Raw genomic sequence first — 13,225 nt, forward strand, 5'->3', positions numbered from 1 at the left:
GTGGGGGCAGGGGTCTGAGAAAAACAGGAATCATTTGAATGTATATTTGAGGGTAGTTTTCTGAGGGGTTTAGGAAGAGAGAGCATATTTATATTTTCCCCTTGTAATGGGTAGTTAGGTAGGACTTTGGTAACTTCTGTGACTTTGTAGAATTTTAGATATGTAGATTGTTATATTGTAGAATAAAGAGCACTTAGAAATAACTTGTGGTCTTATGCGTTCTATGTTTTTATAGGTGCAAAGAACCCTGAAGAACATTGTGATCTTGGATAAGCTCCCTGAGATGTTGACTGCCTAGCTAACCATGAACATGATTCAAAAATGTTAATGTATGAACTAAGGTATTGTGTGATTATATTCCTCTTCTCAAACTTTCTATGGTCAAATTAGTTTTGTTAAGTTAATTTACAGTTTAAATAAAGTTACTGTGTTTGGTTCTTTAACTAGGCAGGTGCTTATGTGCACTCCTCTCCTGTTCTTACCCACCCTGCATGCCTGTCTGCTCTCCATCTTCTCAACTCCCCCAGTTACACTTACTCAGGAATAAGTTTTTCTCCCAACTAGCTCTGTATTTCCTGTCTACATTAATTGGAAAAAATATGAATTCAAGGGCTAAAGAAAAGGCTTAGTAGGTAGAAGCACTCACTAATTGGTTCTCTAGAGGACTGAAGTTTTCCCGTCACTCATATCCGGTTGTCTACCTGCAACTACAGCCCCAAGAGATCCAAGGACCTCTAATGACCTCCCGTGGCATGCCCACACATGGCATCCCCACTCAGACATGCACACACATACACATAAATAAAAATAAATCTCTTTAAAATTTTTATTTTTTCACATCTTTTTTTCTCCTTTTTTTTTTATTATTCTTTGAAAATTTCATCCATGTATCCATTATGTCTTGACCATACTCACCCTCACTCCCTCCGAGAACGTACTTTTTGGTTCCTCTTGGGTGACTGTAATTTTCTTTCCAGTTGTCTGATAAGAGACGTCCAGGCTCTTGGTTACACAGAAAAAACCCAACCTGTATTTAGTGATCACATATGTTTAAAATTCATGTGGTACTGTTCTGAGGCATGTGTTACAGAGGTTTAATAAGGTATTTCTGGCTTTATTTTTAGAAGGTTTTTAATTCAGAGGGGGAAAGAGTGATACTGGTTTACCCTCTTCCAATATCAACGGAGGAAAAAAAAAACTTGTTAAGAATTGAGATGGAAAAAAAATAAACTTGTTAAGAATTGAGAATTTAGGGTGACTGCTTTAGGTGACTCTTGGCTTATAGAAGAAACATACCCCAAACTCTCTTCCCACTTTGGAAGCTACAGTGTGTTTAAATAGCCTGGTGTTTTAAGGGAAGCCAAAGTTCTTTTCCTCTTTTATGACCTGTTGTATCCTTTTGAGGCCAGAGAGAACAAGAGGGTCATTGCCACTTCAGCGTAGTCCCTGTTTGTTCCTTAGTGATGACCACGAAGACACTGAAACCCAGTATTGGTTTAACATCTGGAAAATGGTCAGAGAGAGGGGAGGAGGCATGAGAGAGCGAGAACTGTTGCATTTTGTTTCACCAGGTGCTAGGAGGAAGCAACATTAGCCTTTTTGATATGGGAGGCAAATTCTGTGGGCCCTGGCGTTAGGCTTCAACAATTGAAGAGGTCAAAGGACAGCTGAGTGGGGTCATGAGACACCATGGGGTGTATTTTGTTACTTAGTAAAAGGAGCAGGCTCCTAAAACCGTCAAGGATTCCCTTGGAAATCTGTGTTGTGAAAAGGTTTTATGAGTCTCATGGCAATAACTCCTGATTTATCTAAGGAACGCTAGCTTTTGTCTAACAGAAGGATAATCCTCACCAAATGTTGGCGAGGACTGTTAGACTCAGCATAGGTCTGAAAGAATAGTTAGGATTTGAAGTGTACTTCGCCTTCCAGAACATTTATCATTTTAATGTTTCTGTCACAATGAAGAATTTTGCACTGTTGAAATATCGCCTTTTTCTTTTCTTGGGACAGAAAGCGGGGGGGGGGGGGGGGATGCGGGGGTAAGGAGCTGGTCGCATTCATTTCAAACTTACATGCTTCAGATCTTTCTTGCACACAGGAAACTATTATTAAACCTTTTTCAAATACCAAAACTTGCTAACTCTAGAAGGTTATCTTTTAATTTATTTATAAAGGGCATACATGAAACATGAAGTATGTTTCTGGCTCACAGGTTTTTTAAATTTTTTAATTCTTATCATCTTCTGTGTATACATGTGACCCTGGGGATTGAACTCAGGACCTGATGCATTCAACCACTGAGCTACAGCCCTGGCTTACAGACTTTTAACTGTTAATAGTTGATAGAAGGGGACTATAAGCTAATGAATAACCACAAATCCTTCACTTCTCCCTGAAATTTTTTTTTTCTTTTTCTCATATATATTGTATCAGGAAGAAAAAAAATCAATGTCAGAGCCAAGAATAAAAATGTTCTGTTGTATAGTCCAGTGGTAGAGCGCTTGCCTAGCATGTGAGGTTCTGTTCCAGCACCAACAAAGAATGGCAGCACAGTAAGGATGCTGTCTTTGAAAGGAGCTGGAGAATCTGAGGGTGGGGAATCTGCCTGTTGTGAGCAGTCTGCTTGCCTCAGTAGTGACCTCAGAGTGCTGGATGATTTGTGAATACCTTTAAAGATGCTAGCCTCCTGGCAGAAAGCTGATGGCAGAGTGTTGTAGGGCTTCGGCAGTATTTGATATTCTACTACATTATGCATATATACAGATATAGAAAAAAAGCATATGTGTCAATATGTATAATAAAGAAAAAAATCACGTGTATGATAGGCCTTGTTAAACATCTTTACTAATTTGTAAATTAGTGTTGCAATTAACATATTTATTAACTACAGGCACACGACTTTTTTCAGTCATAGCTCCTATTCAAGGAACGTATACATGAGTATCTATTTTCTCAAGGTTAAAGCGCCTTTCAACAGCTAATTTAGAAACCTGAGTGTGGTGACTGATAATTGCCTAGAGAAAACGCACAGCTGTTTAAGTAGCATTGAAATCGCGGCAAATCTGACAAGTGTAATCAGCAGAGTTAATAAGATAACGAAAGACTGATGACGTGAGGGGTGGGGGTGGGGACGGGCAGGGGCAGGGATGGGACAGATGGAAGCAGGAACTCCAACACTTGCTCTTTCTCTGTGAAGCCATGTCTCCCCTCTTTTAATGTTCTTCAAATTACATCAGAATGTGCTGTTTCATGGTTGCACAATGCAGGTGCATTTGTAAAAAGCCCCAAACTCACATCTGATTGGAAAAAAGCAGATGTTTGATGATAGTATCTAAGAAAAATGAACAAATTTTGATGGTTCTGAAGCAGTTTGATTGCTGGCCTTAGATGTACCTGTATTCTGCTGTTCTTGCCTTGAGCCTGGATTTCTTTATACCTCTCTGCACTGTTTCAATTCTTACCCAAGTGCAGGATAAGGGGACGCTGTTTCTAGATTAGATTAGCAACCATCACCTCAAACCAAACAAATATAGGAATCTTTAATGTGTTGTTACTTATACATCTAACGGGTTAATGCACATAGCTCACTTTCTAAACAATCTTAAAAAAAAAAACCAGATGGGGATGGTTAAATAAGAAAAATTAAGAAAAATATCATTATCTTTGCCTTTGCAGCTATACTTTCATTTATCATTGACATTTCGAAAGTCATTTGACTAGTATCTTTTAAAATTACATTTGCATTTGGGAAATTAGTTTTTGTCTCTGGAGCTTTATGCAAATCTTCATCCCCACAGAAGTCCATCCTCCAATCGTGACAGTCCTGATGGATGTGGTGAGCCACACTTTGAAGCTTTTCTCATTATTCAATGTTTTCTGTTCTCAATTATTGACTTTTCTCCCTATTGAAAAATTGGTCTCTGGTGACATGGTGGGGGTCATGCAGGAATTATGCCAGTTCCAGAGAGTCCTGACAAGATAACGTTTCTTTTACAGAAACCTATTCCTACTAGTAGTAGGAATACTGTGTCCCTTTGTAACAGAGTGAATCAGTGACCTGCTTCAGCCTCTTATTGCTATGAATTCACTTGGTATACTACAGTGATTATCTCTGTAGTGACTGAGGACATTTGTGTAGCCACTGAAAATGTTAGAATTAAGAATTTAGAATCAAGTTACTAAGGGTTCTTTTTTTAAAAAAAATTCTAGCACTTTTGGCTTTAGAACCTGTCAAAATAGACAGTCCCCAATTGTATCTAAGTGTACAAAGAGGCTGAAGTGTTATCTTTTCTCCCCTTTGGTTTTTCGAGAGTAGGTTTCTCTAGACAAAGTTTCTCTATGTAGCCCTGGCTGTTGTGGAACTCTCAGGCTGGCCTCGAACTCACAGAGATCAGCCTGCCTCTGCCTCCTGAGTGCTGGGATTAAGTCATATGCCACCACCACCCGGCTGTTTTTCAAGCATTGTCTTCTAATATAATTGCCTTTTCAGACCTTCAGCAGGGAGAATGGATAATAGTACAATAAAACACATTTATTTTGAATGTGTACTTAGCTTTGTGTTTTATTGGAATGTGCTTAGAAATAGTATTGCTTCAGATCTGCTTAATACATAATTGGATAAGACACACAAAAGTTCGATCTCCCCCTCTCTCTTTTACACAATTCTGGTTTCACAAAATATCTACCCCTCCCCCAAATCCCACAATCAAATAAGGGAGTTAAACAAGCCCATCTAATACAAATAATTAAGGGTAAGAAATGTCTATTTAAAAGAATAAACAAAGCTGAGACTTAGCTCAGTAGCATAGCATATAGCACATACAGATGGACTGGGCTTCAATCCAGCATCAGTATATAAGTAGATAATAAAATACTAAGAAAGCAAACTGTGAATGTGTATTTGTTTTTAGTTTGGGGTTAGAAGTTCCATATGAACTTATAAGAATTGAACTTGGTTTATTTGCCTGAGAGGCACACATTACCACTCTTAGTGCTAGCAACAGAACCAACCCATGGCTTCCACTGAGTACATGCTCTGCCACTGCGCTGTAGCCCCACCCTGTGGATGAATATCTTTAGTAAGAAATAGCATATAATATACAACACAACAACACTTCCTCTTCTCCTGCAAAAATCAAAGACTTGTATTGCTGGAAGAGCTCGAAAAAACTGAAGTGACATGTTCAAGGTCACATCACTGGGGCATAAGCAAGCCTTTTTGAGCCTAAGAAATAACTGTCTCCAATCATTGCATATGACTAGTAAGATGGCTACTTGGCACATGTAGATATTTAAATTAAGTACAGTTAGATAAGATGCTTGGCCATCACATGTGGCTGATGGACACCACAAAGTGGTGTTAGAGACACAGAACACTTCTACTACTCCTCTGGAGAAGTCTGTTGAGTATCACTTGGTGTTGAGTATCACAGGATTTGTTTATGCAATATAAAATGTTTCAATGAGTTATATATATATAATAGTAAAAACAGCTATGGAGCTTTTATATTGATAGTTATGTGTGACAGGATCATGACCTAAAACCTATTGTGCACCCAACATGCTCAAAGGAAATGGTTGGTTTTTTTCTTAGTAATCTTAATGTAGCAAATGCTGAAACACCGCAACAAAAGGCCACTATACTACTAACCCTTTATGTACACGATCTGTACAGACCCTATTTTAACTTTATATATTCAAAATCTCATTTATTCTCACAAAAACTAGGAGATTGGCTGTCTCAGCCCTGTTTCACAAATGAGAGATGAAGTAGCCATTATCACTCAGGAAGCCATAGGACAGGAATCAATTCCAGAGCCTGTGTGTTTGACTTTGTGGTTCTCTAATGATAGCTGGCTGGTGTGTTGAGTGTGGAAAGTGCTTGACAATGTAAAGACAGAGGAAACAAAAATCTAGTAAGTTGCACAAAGCTTTTCTGTACTATGCCCACCACACAGTCAATAAATTCTGCCTTTAAAATAGTCTCAAGACAGAAACAACAACAAAAACCTCACTTGTGTTCACCCCATCAAAAGGACATATCACCTTCACCTCGATAGATGGATAGATAGATAGATAGATAGATAGATAGATAGATAGATAGATAGATATCTCCACAGTCTTACCTTATATCCCAGACTATCCTGGAGTTGGCAATACTCCTGCCTCAGCCTCCAGGGTGCTTCGATTACACAGGTGTGTACCACTACATGCAACTACTCTCACTTTTTTTCTGTTTCAAACAACATGTTGACACAGGGAAAAAATGGGCATTTTTTTAAGGTTTAAATTTGAATCTTAATTTAAAACTGGAATGACCCTGGCCTTTGGCAGAAGCCAGGTTCCAATTCTGTCGGTTCCCTGTGGTTTATGTGACTCATTCATCACACAGCTCCCTCTGAGACCTGACTAGATCTGCCACATGTCTTGGCTGGATACTTCCTGGGCGGCATGTGAGCTTCATTTATGTTGTCTCCTTGGGGAGGTCCACAGTGTCTCACGACCTCACATCATGACTCTGCACTTAATCCATGGGTTCAAGAGGTGACAGCTGAATTTTTTCATTATAAAGCTCACCTCAACCTTCTACCTAATGACCTCACCTATTACTGTTGCCTACACGAATACTAAATTAGTAGTTGCAAAGTGATTATTTTATACATCTAGTCTTCTTTGCACATTATTAGCTGGAAATCTTCATTTACACAATCTCTCACTGACAACCAGAGTTACTTTGAAAGATAACAGGAGCATCATATACCATCCCTCCTTCCTTTTTCTTCTAATAGTGCTCAGTTAATTGGGTGTTTTGTTTTTGTTTTTGTTTGTTTTTCTAAGAAGAACTCTGTTTTTCTTCTTGAGTAGCAAAAACTATAGACATGCTTTGATCTGTGTTTCATTCCTCTAGTTTTTGGCCCGTGGGAGCCATTCATGGGGCACCTATATTTTTTGACACTGTCTGTTAGTTCTTAGTAGTATGCCACAGTCTTCCTTTTCATTTGCAGGAGAGAAAAAAATTAAGAGGTCTGGGAGCAATAGCTGGAACTATTTCTCCAGCTTCTCTTCTTCACCACTCCTGTAAGCCACCAGACATAGATGCTGCCTACTTACCCCCACCCACTTTCCCAGCCTTCGTTTCTATCGAAAAGGAAAAGGCAAGAGCAGAAAGCACTCAGCCATGGTGCCAGGGTTTGTAGTGGGTTCCATCTGCACTTCCGAGCAGTTAATTAGTCTACGTTGTCTACCATCCCTTCCTTAGACGGTTCCTCGGTGTCATTAAAGTAGCTGTTAGTACCTGAGAGGTCTGTAATATGGAAGTCAGTGTCATGTCTGCTTTCTTGTTGCATTTGATTTAATGACTAGTTTTGCAAAGTGTTTCTCCATTTTCTAACTGAAGTCATTTTTTCTCTCGTGACATTCTATCAGGTGTTCCCTTATCTCGGGCGTTGGGGTCCCAGGTTACAGGGACGAATGGCAATACTTTCAGTGACATGTATACATATTGAGTATGGTGTTTGTACTCTGTTACCCTGAAAAGGCTTCCTTTGGACTCCACCCTTCTTTGAGTGGCATCAGGCTTTCAAGGGTGAATAACTTCACAGTCAGTGATAAAGAAGGCCTGGGTCAGTTCTATTACCCTTCATATTTTAAAATGCACTCCCTCTTACACCAAGTCTGAACAGGGATTTCTTCCACTTGTGTCCACTTGAGGACACAATGGTGAAGCTCATTTCTGATTCCCATGTTGATTCAATATCTTTATTCATAGCATTTGTTTTCTCTGTGTATATGAATCTAGCATTTACTTCTTAAATGAATTAAGATTTTGTGCTTTGAGGGCTAGAGGGATGGTTCAGTAGCTTATGTCACTCACTGTGGTGACTCACAACCATCTGTAACCTGAATTCCAGGGGATCCAGTGGCCTCTTCAGACCTCTGCCAGCACCAAGCATGCACGTGGTGCACATACATTCATTGAGGCAAAACACTCACACTAAAAACAATGTAAAGATTATGTAATTTTTTATTTGACTGAAATACCTCCTGGAGGATGTAGGTTTCCCAGATGTGCAACGTCAGCTAACTTGTCAGACTGGCAGTGGGCTGAGAGGAGACGGGTTCAGGGGCCTTTGTGCTTTAGTTACTCCACCAACCCGGGGAAGGCGTCCCCATGGTTGACATGGGGTTAATTCCTGGTAGTTTGTTCTTGTTAGCAAAGAAGAAAGGTAAAATAGCTGTTGCTTTTGACTGAAACAGACCAGTGACACAGCCCATTTCTCTCCCAACACTCATCTTGTTTTAATCAAGTGTTACTATTAAAAAACAAATTGCTTTGAGCTTTAGACAAGTTAAGTGTTTAATGTACTTACATGATGTCTTAAAGGCTTGGCCAAAAGCTCAAATGATTCACAACAAATTTCATTTGACAGACGGTAGATTATCTTCCACTTACCATTTTAAATTGGATAGCATATATGTCACCCAACTTTTGGTCAAATGTTACGTATTTTAGGTGTATCCTCTTTATAAAAAACTGAAACTGGTTAAAATTAATGGATGTTAACACATCTTTTAAATTCAGACTAATTGTTTTTTATTAGCTACTATAAAAGAGGTTGCTGGAACTAAAGAGATGGCTCAGCAGTTAAGAGCACTGACTTTTTTCAGAGACCTGGGTTTGATTCCCGGCACCCACATGATGGTTCACAACTATCTATAACTTCGGCTCCAGAACTGACATCCTGGCACCAGGCACACATGTGATGAATGGACATACATGCAGATAAAACATTCATATACATAAAATAAAAATATTTTTAAAAGGAAGGTTGCCAAATAGTACTTGGCTTTCCCTCCAAATCGTAGGAGTATCTAAGAAGCTCTGAGACACCCACCCACTCACTGGAGCTCACACTGCACACTACCACGGTTACAGGAACTGTGTACTTTCTCTGCTGTACTTGAGCAGCTTGGACACAGTACAATCTGCTGTGGAGCTCTTGAAATCTGAGCAAAGCTGGACTTGTGTTGTTGGCACGTTGGGTCATGGCTCTCTTTCCTAAGGGCCTCTGCTGTACTCAGTTCGTTCTTCAGGCACTCCCCACAGGGAGTCTATCTGAGTTGGCACTGAAGATGAGAATAAAATCTGTCTCTCTCCTTAATGGAGGAAATACAACTAAAATAATATCAAAATTATCTGTCTTGACATGAGAGAAGCTGGGCATGGTGGTGCACACCTTTAATCCCAGCACTTGAGAAGCAAAGGCAGGTGGGTCTCTGCGAGTTTGAAGCCAGTCTGGTCTACAGAGCAAGTTCCAGGAGCCAGAGCCAGAGACCCTGGCGGGTAGGGGGAGACCAGATGGGTATCGCATCCCCTAGAGCTAGATTTACAGCCATTGAGGACCTCCCAGCATGTATGCTGGGACCTAATAAGGGTGCTCTTAACTGAGCCGTCTCTCCACCTTGCTTTGTTTTGTTTTTTTAGTTTGTTAAGTGAAAAGAGGTCAAACCTCCTTCAGCATCCTGAGGAGTAAGGGATTCTTATATAGCACTCAGTCCACTTCTATCCCAGCTCTTCTCAGCTTTTGATCTTAGCACCTTTTATATTCCTAAGAGCTACTAAGGACCTCATTGGAGCTCTGTCTACATAGGTTATATATGTTAGGAACTAAAACTGACTAACTTTGTAAATATTTATTTTCAAAATTAATAAAAGACAATTCACTACATTAACAAATAGTGTATATGTGTATGTAAAAAAAGAACATTTTTTTCTTTTTATTAATTTTTAAGTTAGGCTGGGTGGTGTAGTGGCGCACTCCTTTAATCCCAGCACTCCAGAGGCAGAGGCAGGGGACTCTCTGTGAGTTTGAGGCCAGTCTAGTCTACAGAGCGAGATCCAGGTCAGCCAGAGCTACACAGAGAAACCCTGTCTCAAAAAAAAAGTTTTTTTTAAGTTAGTATACAAAGTACTGGGTTTCATTATGGATTGACTTTTTTGAGTGTGTGTGTGAGTGTGAGTGTGTGTGTATTTCATGACCTTCTGTTCTTTGTAGCCCTACCTACTGCCTCCTGCACCCTCACTCCTGCCCCTCCCTGCCTGGCCCCTTCTTTATCTGTCAATGGTCAACCTTCTGCTTTCATGTCATATGTATTCCATCACCTCTTTTTCAAAATAACTTTTTCCCCAAAGAAAAGATAGAATAATAGCTTATCTGCTTCTGCAGTCAGCTGTAATATCACACATTATTCAAATTCTGGAAAGTTCCATTATGTATATATGAAAGAATGGAGGATTTTTTAAATAAAGCAAACACATTCTTTAGTAATAGTTTGAAAAATAATGTTTATTTTATCTTATATGTCTGGGTATTTGTCTACATACTACATATGTGCCTGCCAGAAGAGCCCTTGGAACTGGAATTACAGATGGTTGTGAGTCATCATGTGGGTGCTGGGAATTGAACATGGGTCCTTAGCCATCTCTCCAGCCCTGAAAATGTTTTTTATTTCATGGGTCACTGAAAGGGTCGTGGGGCCCCTGGGCCATTTGGAAATTATTGGTCAAACCACTAGTTAGCACTCAATAAATTGTGATTATGATTATTAAACAATTTATAAAATTATAAAATTTTTAATTATAAAATTAAAAATCATATCAATTTTTGTGACTAAAAAGCACTACAGGAATACTGTGATGAGAAGTATATGTAGGCTGTGGCTTCAAACTTATTGTTGTTCACTTCACTGAAGGATACTGAAGGAGACAATTAAGAAGACACAAAAGAAACAATGAGTTTACATAAATAACAGAAATGAGTTCTTTGGATAAGTGACATGGGTCTTGCTTTCAGGAATTGGTTAATTAAGTGCATTATCAGGAAACTTTGGTTTTGTGTCTCCAGGAATCTTTTCCTCCCCTAGGGTGATAGGCCTTAGAGGGCACAGTGATTAAATATTTACTCTGAAGCTGCTGAAAGAGCTGATCAGAGGTTGTGGTAGCCCAATTGTGAGAGGAACGTGTGTTCCTATTGTTCAGCAGGCTAGGCTTCATAATTGACAGGGTAATTTCGCCTTACTGGTGGGACAGGCTGGATCTAAAACATGTATTACTATTGAATTATGAGATCTGTTGCACAAATCCTAACTGGTCTTAATAAAAACCCAGAGCCAGATATCAGGGTGAAAGCTGAAAGATCAGAGAAGCAGATCAGCCACAGCCACCACCTCTTACCTCACCAACTCCTTAGCCTGAAAGAGCAAGAGCTCCTGTCTCCCGCCTTATATGCCTTTCTCTGCCCAGCCGCATCACTTCCTGTCTCAACCTTCCTAGTGCTGGGACTAAAGGTGTGTGATCCCAAGTGCTGGAATGAAAGGTGAGTGCCACTACTGCCTGGCTGTGTTTCTCTTTTAGACTGGATTAATCTCATGTAGCCCAGTGTGGCCTTGAACTCACAGAAATCCAGACTGATCTCTGCCTCTGCCTCCTGAGTGTTAGGATTAAAGATGTGTGCCACCACTGCCTGGCCTCTATGTCTAATCTAGTGGCTTGTTCTGTCCTCTGATCTTCAGGCAAATTTTATTTGCTCAAAATTTCACCACATTTCCCCTTTTTGTCTAAAATAATAAAAGGTTATAACTAAATAAGAAAAACTACATACAATAAGTACAATAACTATATACAATATATACAGTCAAGAATTACATTAACAATGTCCAAGTCCATAAACATTTGACAAATTCAGAGACGATACTCCATTATTTATTCTATTTTGGTGAGTCCAAAGTGTTGTACCTAATTTACTTTCTATCCTAACTTGTATTACCAACCGAAAACTATCTTTTGATGACTTTCAAACTTATATCTCTTCAGTGAGTTTCTTTTCTGAATTTGTTAATAAGGAAAACTATAATTATAACTATCTAATCTTCAGCTCCTTCAGAGACTCCAGAAGGAAATAATATTACCTAAGTAAGCAGGAAATGCAAACAAGCGACTTCCAAAAAAATGTAAGAAATGACAGAAACAGCTGGCTATGTGGACAGTCATTCAAGATTTCTCTGCAACGCTGGGGCATCCATCTTCAGCCTACAGGCCTAGCATATCTGACAGACTTATCTGTGAGGGAGGATTTTCTGAAGGGCCTTCCTACCTTGTCTTGGCAAAGTTTGGCAGTTCTTTATTTTGTGTCCTGCTTGTCCATTTGGACAGCATACTGTCAGCAGTCAAGGCAAGGGCATTTCTTGCCCAGTGTCTAACTTTTGACACAAAGAAAGTAAACTCCATAAGGAGTTTCTTTGATGCTCATCATTTTCTCTGAAGTAGATTGCTACTGCCAAGAGCAAACATGTCTTATTGTCATAAAAAAAAGAACCTATGTTATTAAAACATCTTAAATGCCATATTCTGTAGATCTCTGAAGTGTTTGAAGATTACCTGTCTATCTAAAATATATCTCTGTTTGACCTTCAAAACATACCTAATATGATTACAAGTTTGATTGTAATGACTTAACTACTAACTTGCATTTCTTTATATCCTAATTAGTTTGTAATAGTAATTTTCAAGGACTAGAAAATTGCATTACATTGTTAAATGAGCTGTATAGGTACAATACCTTGAACAAGAGTAGAAATATATGTACAGTATGTTCCAACAAAAATAATCTCAACTTTGTATCAATATACACAATTTGTATACAATATACAAAAATCCAATTCAATGTAAAATATTTAAAACTAGTAGTTGCTTTTTAAAAGTAGATTCAATAAACTACCTTTTTATCTTCTCATATTCATATTCTCCCTTTTTCTTTTCAGAGTAGATTCAATAATCTACCCTTTTATCCTATCAGAGATCTTCTAAAGGGGCTGAGATGGGCCTTGACTGTAAAGACCAACATCATAATCAATGTAACAGATAACTTGCACTAAATATCTTTTTTTTAATATAAAAGTTTTTTCTTTCTTTTTTTTGTGTGAGTGTACATGCATGTGTATGTGCACCATGTGCTGCCCTGTGTATGACACAGCATACATGTGGAGGTCTGAGGACAATTTATACAAGTTCCTTGGTTCTTTCCTTCTACTATGTGAGTTCCATGTGGCAGCAACCAACTTTACCCACTGAGCCATCTTGCCAGCTAGATTTAAGAATGTATTTCATACAGTTCATAGCTATATGGATATAGTTTATATTTGCAGACATATACTTAAATTTTCTTTT

At 38.9% G+C, this 13,225-nt stretch overlaps 1 protein-coding gene across 2 annotated transcripts in view; it reads left to right on the top strand.

Annotated features, from left to right (window-relative positions):
• Positions 1-233: 233 nt before the first annotated feature.
• The window catches only part of Greb1l (GREB1 like retinoic acid receptor coactivator), a 129,402-nt gene continuing 116,410 nt past the window's right edge, over positions 234-13,225 (top strand). For both annotated transcript variants that reach the window (XM_059246190.1, XM_059246189.1), the window contains exon 1: positions 234-341. The gene's annotated coding sequence lies outside the window, so the exon portion shown is untranslated. The remainder of the gene's footprint in view (positions 342-13,225) is intronic.

The sequence above is a fragment of the Peromyscus eremicus genome, chromosome 19, assembly GCF_949786415.1.
Source record: "Peromyscus eremicus chromosome 19, PerEre_H2_v1, whole genome shotgun sequence".
NCBI classification, from domain to species: domain Eukaryota; kingdom Metazoa; phylum Chordata; class Mammalia; order Rodentia; family Cricetidae; genus Peromyscus; species Peromyscus eremicus.